Raw genomic sequence first — 8655 nt, 5'->3', positions numbered from 1 at the left:
GGCATCTGAACCTGGGTGCAAAGCAGGTCCCCCACCCGCTGCCTTGTGGCAGGCCCTGTCCCAGACTCCGAGGAAAGCAAAAATAACAGCATATCCGGCCTTGGTCCTGCATGCGCTTTGCACAATCACTAACCTTGTTTAACTCACTTCGCCCCAAAATAAACTATACACTGATTGGAAGCTGGGCCGGAGAAGGCAACAACCTGCCTCTGACCCCGGTGCGGAGGACCAAGTCACGCTGCGGTGACATGTAATGGCAACTCTTAAGCGAGCTGCCCAGAGGCACACGCTCCACTTCAGCACCACAAGCAGGAGGAAGTGGAAGAAGACCAAACTTCTGCAAACGATCAAAGCACAGGCATGGCTTCTTGTCATCAAGGCGTGAGGAGGAAGATTAGTGGGAAGAGGATGAACTGTTTCTGGCGGACACAGACAGAAGCAAGCAGCATTCGCCCAGGGAGGGAAATTTCAAATATTGGGGGACGACAGCTTTTTCAAGCCACATCGACAGCAGCTTGCAACCCACTTTTGTACTCTGTGCTCCTGAGTAGGCCTGGGCTATATATCGCCCAGGACCGGTATGAGGAGCAGACTGTGTTGTAAGAATTTTGAGGTCATATATATAATGACCCAGGTGGCGCTGTGGGTTAAACCACAGAGTCTAGGGCTCTGTCCCAGCTCCTGCCCACCTAGCAGTTCGAAAGCACATCAAAGTGCAAGTAGATAAATAGGGACCGCTCCGGCGGGAAGGTAAACGGCGTTTCCGTGCGCTGTTCTGGTTCGCCAGAAGCAGCTTTGTCATGCTGGCCACATGACCCAGAAGCTGTCTGCAGACAAACGCCGGCTCCCTCGGCCTATAGAGCGAGATGAGCGCCGCAACCCCAGAGCTGGACACGACTGGACCTGATGGTCAGGGGCCCCTTTACCTATATAATAAATGTTCATAAATGTACCAAGCAAACAGTACAGGAGGACAGGCCTGAAAACCATTTTGATTCTCCCAAAACGACCAAATGTTTCTCTGCAAGGAGAGAAGGGGGGTGAAGGAACTTTCTCACTGTCTCAAGAATTAAAGTGATTTCCATCTCAAAGGAAAGGCCAGGCTACCCAGGAAAAGGCAAACTAAGAACTTTGTTAAATTAATAAGTTACATAGTAAGACAGGATAGACAGGACTTCATGTTAATATCTCCTCCCACCAAACCATTCACCAACGATACTTGAATTTACATATTGACAACCGAGAAATTCCAAGACATGACATCGCTGTAATCAGGGTACCATCTCCAGAAGATTCACAAGTATTCTGTCTATTATTATTATTGAAAAAATGTTAATCTTGTAAGAGTTCACAAGTACTCTGTTTACTGGAAATGTTGATCTTCCTTTCCCGCCTTTTTCCTCCATCCACTTACATGTACAACAAAAGGTATATAATGGGAAATGTTCTTTTGTTCGGGGTTCCTCTTGACATCTCTGCTTTTTTGGGGGGGGGACCTCTGTTATAACAGGCCTCTATCTTTTTTTAACAAAGATCACGCTTTGCTTTACAAGCCCTGGGTTTTGGTCTTTGTCATTTTATACCAACCAAAAGGAGCTATCTGCTCCTTAGAGGATTTCAGTCCTCCTTATGAGGCTGATCTCCCTTTATGGGAACTTATTAATTTTTATATCAACCGCAATGTTGGTTTCCCTCAGCGGTATGTCGCTGGTGAAACAGCAACCGTTCCTGAGTCCCTCTGCTAGCCGTGTCTGCTGGGGGGAGTCAATAGTTCCTTCCTCCAGCTGTAGCCTTATCAGCTACTAAGGGTCCTTTAAGTTGCGCCCAGGCAGGACAGAGACAGTCAATAATGACACCGGGGGTTGAATTCAGAGAAAGAATTTAATCCTTAAATTTAAGGGACTCTCGGTGATCCATGTTTCACGACAAGAGTAAAGAAACACAAATTTGCAAAGCTTCTTATACACTTCTTGGGCTCCTTTCCCCCTCCTCTGTAAATGTGCGCACGCAAGGGGGTCACAAGTACATATAAGTGACACACAGAGGCACAGAGGCAAAGAGGAAAGCATTTTAAGAAGCATTTTAGGAGGAATATTGGGGGGGGGGCAATGCAAACCAGAGGATCAGATCTAGCTCAATAACACAATTGGCAAACCCCTCCCTTCACAGCAGCACGGCTAGCAGAGGGACTCAGGAGTGGTGGCAGTTTCACCAGCGATATATCGCTGAGTGAAACTGCCATCGCACCTTGCCCTCATATGATGCAGAGGGTGAAACAAACTGTACCAGGGAGGCACCGATACAGCTTGTCCTTCCCTCTGCATCTTTAAACTGCTCGACTGAGGCATGTGCAGCTGCCCTTACCTCAGCCGAGCAGTTAAAGGAGCCCCCAGCTAGCCCCCATGAGCTGGCGGCGGGGTGGGGGCTCTGTGAAACTGCTCAGCTGAGGGAAGCGCGGTTGGCGCCCCCCGAAGCAAGAAGTTAAAGGAGCCTAGATGCTCTGCCCGTTTGCCCATGAGCATTGGGGCTGTCTCAGCTGGGGAGGGGGAACCTTCTGGACCCCCAGCTTTGCTGCGCAAATAAGCTGCGTTGTCCCAGCCCGTGAGCGCCTGGGTGAAACCACCTCAGTTCCCGAGGTGAGAGCTGGGGCAGTTTCACCAGGTGCCTCGCGGGCAGAGGCCAACGCAGCTTGTTTTTTCAACATCACAGTATATTGCCAAACCGCAATGTTTGGCTGGCGATACACTGCAATGTTGAAAAGCTGATATCGCCCAGCCCTACTCCAAACTCCGCTCTGCTGTCCTTCTCTAGGCAGCACATCTTTTACATGGCTTCCCTCCTTTATCGCACACATACAGAGTTATAGGTACATTTGTTCATGCCACACCGTCACTCCGAAGGGTGATGCAGTGTTTAGAGCAGGCATCCCCAAACTGTGGCCCTCCAGATGTTTTGGCCTACAACTCCCATGATCCCTAGCTAACAGGACCAGTAGTCAGGGATGATGGGAATTGTAGTCCAAAACATCTGGAGGGCCGAAGTTTGGGGATGCCTGGTTTAGAGAGTGTCAGACGTGGGCCACGTTCACACCATAAACTTAAAGCGCTACAATGCCACTACTAAACCTGGGATCTGAAGTTTTCTAAAGGGCGCTGAGAGTTGTTAGGAAAGGCCTGTTCCCCTCACAGAGCCACAATGGTCAAAAGCTGTTTAACAATCAATCCCTCCTCACAGGGAACTCTGTGGGAACTATGAAGGCAATAGGGGTCTCCTAGCAACTCTCAGCACCCTTAACAAACGACACCTCCGGGAATTCTTTGGGGGAAGCCATGACTTTTTAAAGTGGTATTACAGGGCTTTAAATGTATGGCAGGAATGTAGCCAAAGACTGGGCAGGCCCAGATTCAAATCCCTAATCGAGGGCAAGGGCTGCTGGGAGTGAGCTGGGACAGTCACTCCCAACCTAACCTACCTCACAGGGTTGTTGCAATGAGAAAAATGGGGTTGGGACTGGCGGGTGGGTGGGGAAGACAACCACCACCATGTGCCATCCTGAGCTGCAAAGGCGGGAAAAGAAGATTTTTTTTGGGGGGGGGATTAATAAAATATTTCAAGAGCAGCACAGCATAATGGATAATGTGTCTAGGACTGAAGAGTCTCAGGTTCAAATCCTCCCTCAGCCATGAATCTCTCACTGGCTCAGCCTCTTACTCTCAGACTAGCCTACTTCACAAGAGTGTTGTGAGGATTAAAGCAAGGGAAGGGAGAACTAAGCTGCCTTGAGCGCCTTATTTATAAACAAACAAAAACAAACAAATACATACATTTAAAAAGTGAGAGATATTTCTACTAAGGAGGGTAAACTGGGGGGCTGAAATGCTGGCCAGGACCCTGTTGTTATTGTTGTTGTTGTTGTTGTTGTTTCCCTAGTGTGCATTTTTAGCAAGCACAAGAGCTTCTGATAAGAGCCAGTCAAGATGAGAAATGTTCTAAAATGGAAAATCTTATGCATGGGGAAATTTCACAGCGGGCAGCGGGAGAATACATGCAAAGAGAAAGCGAGAAAACCTGCATCACACCTCAGCGTGGGTGAAAAGGAGAGAACTGATGAAGCGTCAGCAAGCGATTCTAACAAGTCATGCTGATTTTTGCATCCCCAACACCTGTAAACCAAATGAAAAAATCTACTTTGGCCTGAAACACCCATTGATTCTCCCCCCCCCCCCCAAATGTGCTCTTCTTATTCCACATTAACAGAATTCAGCACGGTCACGTCCACACCATATATTTAAATCACATTTATGGCAGTCATGGCTTCCCCAAAGAACCCTGGAAACTGTAGTCCCCGCCAAGCTACAATTCCCTGCACCCATAGCAAACTACAGTTCCCAGGATTCAGAGGACCTCAAAAAATGGAGGACGTACAGTTTGTTGAGGTGTCAGTTGAGAAATTCAGCATGGAACTGGAGGATATGTTTATGAAGAGGGAATTAGCCTTCCTCAAGCCCTGAAGAACTTGCAAATTATAGTCAGTATCCTGGAGGGGCAAGTAGGATGGGGGGAAATGAGGGCCACAATCTTAAAAAAACGAAAACACCCCCCTGTTAGTACTATACAGGGATACTTCCAAAGAAAAGGAAAGTAAAGGGGGAAAGGCAAGTTTTTCCTTCCCCAGTTTCCAGAAACCTCTTCTCCTCCTCCTCTAGGGCCACCTCTCCCCATATGAACCTACCCGGACCCTGAGATCATCCTCCGAGGCCCTTCTTTGTGTGCCTTCTCAATGAGAGGTCCGGAGGGTGGGCCTTTTCTGCAGTATTTATTTTGTGTTTGTTGTATTGGAATTTTACGTTGTGAACCACCCGAGATCTATGATTATAGGGCAGTATACTACTACTACTACTACTACTACTAACAACAACAACAACAACAACAACAACCATCTATTAAAAGTTCAGGTTCAGGACTTGTAGCACCAAACCTGAGTCCTCTAGCACAATGTAGACATAGGAAGTTGCCTTATGCCAGGTCAGACTATCTAGTCGAGTAATTAACTACTCCTGACTGGCAGCAGTTCTCTAAGGCAGGGGTCCCAATTTCATCAACTGCTACCTGCTCTGTGGCCTGCAGATGTTGCAGGATGACCACTCCCACCATCCCTACTGACTGCAGCTAATAGGAGCTGGGAGTTCAACATCATCTGGAGGGCCGCAGTTTCCTCATTCCCACCTTAGCAGCTGGAGATGCATGGCAGCATTTTGTTAGAGGTTCTGACTGCAAAACAAGGCCCACAAACTTGGGAGGAACATCAAACACAGGTGCCTGCCCAAAGGCAGGACCCTCCACCCACCCGGCATCCAGGTAATGAATTACTGTTTTCCTCTCCCCTTCAGCGCAATTTTCCCGCTTCTGTCTCATTTCCCAGACCTTGGAATCTCTGTAGTTTGTGCTCCCTTTTATCCTAGCAACCAGGAATCCTCTTTCTTGTGGTGGGCTCATCAGAGATCAGGTACTCCCTAGAAGTTACTTTCTGAAAATACTACTAAGCGTGGGTGAATGTTAAACCCACCAACCCCCTCAATGGTAAACACAAAATGTGAGAACTCTGTATGTCTCCTGCCGTGCAGGAGCTAAAGACCAGGCATTCACTGGAGAGTTAACTTGCTGTACAATGGTATACATACCTACTCAGAACCAGTGTGTGTCCCTTTGTTTTTAACAGGGCTTTCTGCCAGATAAATGGCCACAGAATTGCAGCCTAGGCTTTTATTTAGGGTTGGCACTGGGGGAAAGCAAGTTTCTCGTGCCTCTGTGTGCGGTATGGCAGTCAAAAATTAAAACAGGCTAAGCTTTTTCTGCTATGGAAATACAATTATGGGGGAAGCTTTACCTGTCCACCTTCTGTCTGTCAAGCATTTCATTAGGTGTGTGGCCACTGGTTTATTTTTGGGCCCTCCACCCCGCCTGCAAAAGAGGGCATCCATTTGTGTATGACACAAAGAATGTACAATTTTTGTGCAAATCCACCCACTTTTGTGAGTGGGTCGGTGTGTGTGTGTGTGCGCAACCCACATATAGTGCACTGGACCCATAAAATCCTGCTGCCCCTGCAGCTCACATCCCAGAGACCCCAAGCAGAGCAATGCAAGAGACTTTGGAGAAAAGAATCTGACAAGTGAACTGCCCCGGACGCATTAAGCAAGCAAACTGCAAGACCCGCTGCCAATCAGGATCAGACCCAACCCCAGGAAATTATTCCAGGGGAAACTTAACTAGGTAAAAATAAAAAGCCCCCCTCAATGTTCCCAACACATCTCAGGCTCCAGGCAGTTGTCCCACAAACGGAGGCGAGGGGAGTTGCCATCTTAGGGCTGCCGAGAGAAGGAAAAGTTTGCTTTCCGAGGAAGGAAGCAGACATGAGGCAGAAGGCTAAAGTCATTCAGCGGCGGCTGACCCGATGGCAGGCGTGGGGTGGGGGGGGAGAGACAGGAAAAATAGGGCTGGAGAGCCATGGAAGTAAAGAGGAAGATGTCGACGACAACAGGAAATAGACACCCCCACCAACATGCCAAGGGACACGATAAAGCATTTGGGAGGAAGGCAAAAGGAAGGGTCCTTAGGCAAAGAGCCCGATCATCTCGGCGAGGCCTCGTCCATTTCAAATGCACGGAAGCACCTCCCTTTTTACCTCCCCGTTTCCACCCCATTGTAAAACCCCGCAGTGCGCCCCCCCCAATCCCTTCCCGAATAATGGTCGCCCCTCACCCTGCCAGAGAACCAGTATCTTTTTTGGAGGGGGGAGGTAGCGGTCCGCAGTGGCCTGACAGCGCTGGCGCGGTGACTCACTTCCTGTAGTGCAGGAAGTGTGGCGCAAGCAGGAGACCAGACTCTTCCCCCCAAACACACAGCAGCTCGGCTACAGCCGCTTTTGTGTTTCTTCCTCTTCTCTACCCCCCTCCGCCCCCAATCCCTCAAACACACACACCAGCTCTCTCACGTAACTTCCTCAGGAAAGAGCTGGGCCTGAGCTGCAGATCTCCCCCCCCCACTGTCACCAAACACACACAAAGTGGCGAGTGCGGGTTCCTCTCTAGCAAGATCAGTACTGGGCCTCAGCACACATTGCAGGCCTGAGCCCCAGTCCCCCAAATATAACCAGATTCCAGAGGGTTTCCCCATCCCACCTAAAGGAAAAACTCTCTAGCTCCCTTTCTTGCATCCCATAAAAATGGGATCCACTGTGGATGGGGGTGGGGAAATTATGTCCGGGTCCCAGCTGTGTGGCTTGACTTCCTATCAGACCCACGTCCTGTAACCCAATCTCCCTCTCCCTCTCCCTCTCTCTCTGGGTCTGCTCCGATAAGGCCAAAGCGTCCCTTTGCAGCTGGATTTCCAGGAGCAATGAATAGGGGGCTTTCTCCTTCTGCCAGGCTGGAGGTGGAGGGGGCAGGGAAAGGCCACAGAGTGCCATTTGGGCTGCGTCAGCCACCAGCCGGCCTGGCAATGCGGACAGGGAGGCATTGAGAAAGCGCTGGCAATGCAAGGGGAGTGGCCCGCCACTCAGGAGGCCCCCTTTTGCATGGGGAGGGGAAGGTCTTAAGTCCCCATCCCTCTCTCCCCTTTGTCCATTAGCACTGAGGGAGGGGAACCTTTTCAGTTGTGCAGGCCAGATCCTTACCGGATCTCAGCCCCACGGGCCAAATCCCACAAGTGGGTGGGATGTCCACCTGCCAACTGCCTGGCGTCACTATCCCCTCAGGTGATTGGGTACTTTGAAGTCCCAAAGCTGGGACTTCAAAGCATGATGCCAGGCTTGCAAGAAGCCCTACACAGCGCTTTAAAGCCCCGAATGCGTCAGTTTTGCTGCCCAACAGCTTTCTGCAAACGAACTTTGCACGGGGAGTTTGCTAGCAAAGCTCTTCCAGCACACTTTGGGTTTTCATTGCCAATGCACAATGGGGAGGGCATCTTATTGACTGTACTGGCAGCTACGTCTCAAACTGCCCCACACCTGAAATTGCATATGATGCAGAGCAGGTGAGCATGGTTTGGGGGAAACAAACTTGCAGGCCAACCGCAAATCCCTGGCCAAGTCTGACGCATGGGCTGGTGCCTCCTCACCCGATTCCAGCTCAGCCCAGTGTCCTCTGGTGGGCATGTTGGTCTTGGGCACAGAATGGTCTTCCCCATCAATTGCTACCACAACCTTTCATCAGGGGTTGGTCCTCATCCAGACTTGGAATGAAGATTGAGATTGAGGAATCGGGATGGTTAATTCAGAGGGAGACTCTTCGCTGGGCTGCCCATTCCCAAACGAATCAGTGCTGCCTGCCTCCATTGCCAACTGAGATCACCAGGATTCAACCCACACAGGATGGCAACCTACCAGCCAACACTGCAGTGAGGACCCACTCAGTCCCAGAGCCAGCCCTGGGTCAGGTTATTGCAATCCGTCAGGGATGAGAGCTGCATGCTGAAAAAGATCACTTGCTTATCTCCACAGGCCTCCAAGCGAGGCTGATCTCACGCTTGGTCTCCCAGCCCTTTTGTGCTTCTCTGTCTGCTGTGCCTTTGCAGAACCTCATTAATCTATACACGCCAGAGGCTGTACAGAGATTTAAAGCCAAAGAAAATAATATAGCCTTGTAGGGACGGGGA

This window comes from Zootoca vivipara, chromosome 16 (assembly GCF_965207765.1).
Source record: "Zootoca vivipara chromosome 16, rZooViv2.hap1.1, whole genome shotgun sequence".
NCBI classification, from domain to species: domain Eukaryota; kingdom Metazoa; phylum Chordata; class Lepidosauria; order Squamata; family Lacertidae; genus Zootoca; species Zootoca vivipara.
The sequence above is the reverse complement of the archived record's forward strand: the minus strand, read 5'-3'. Positions refer to the sequence as shown.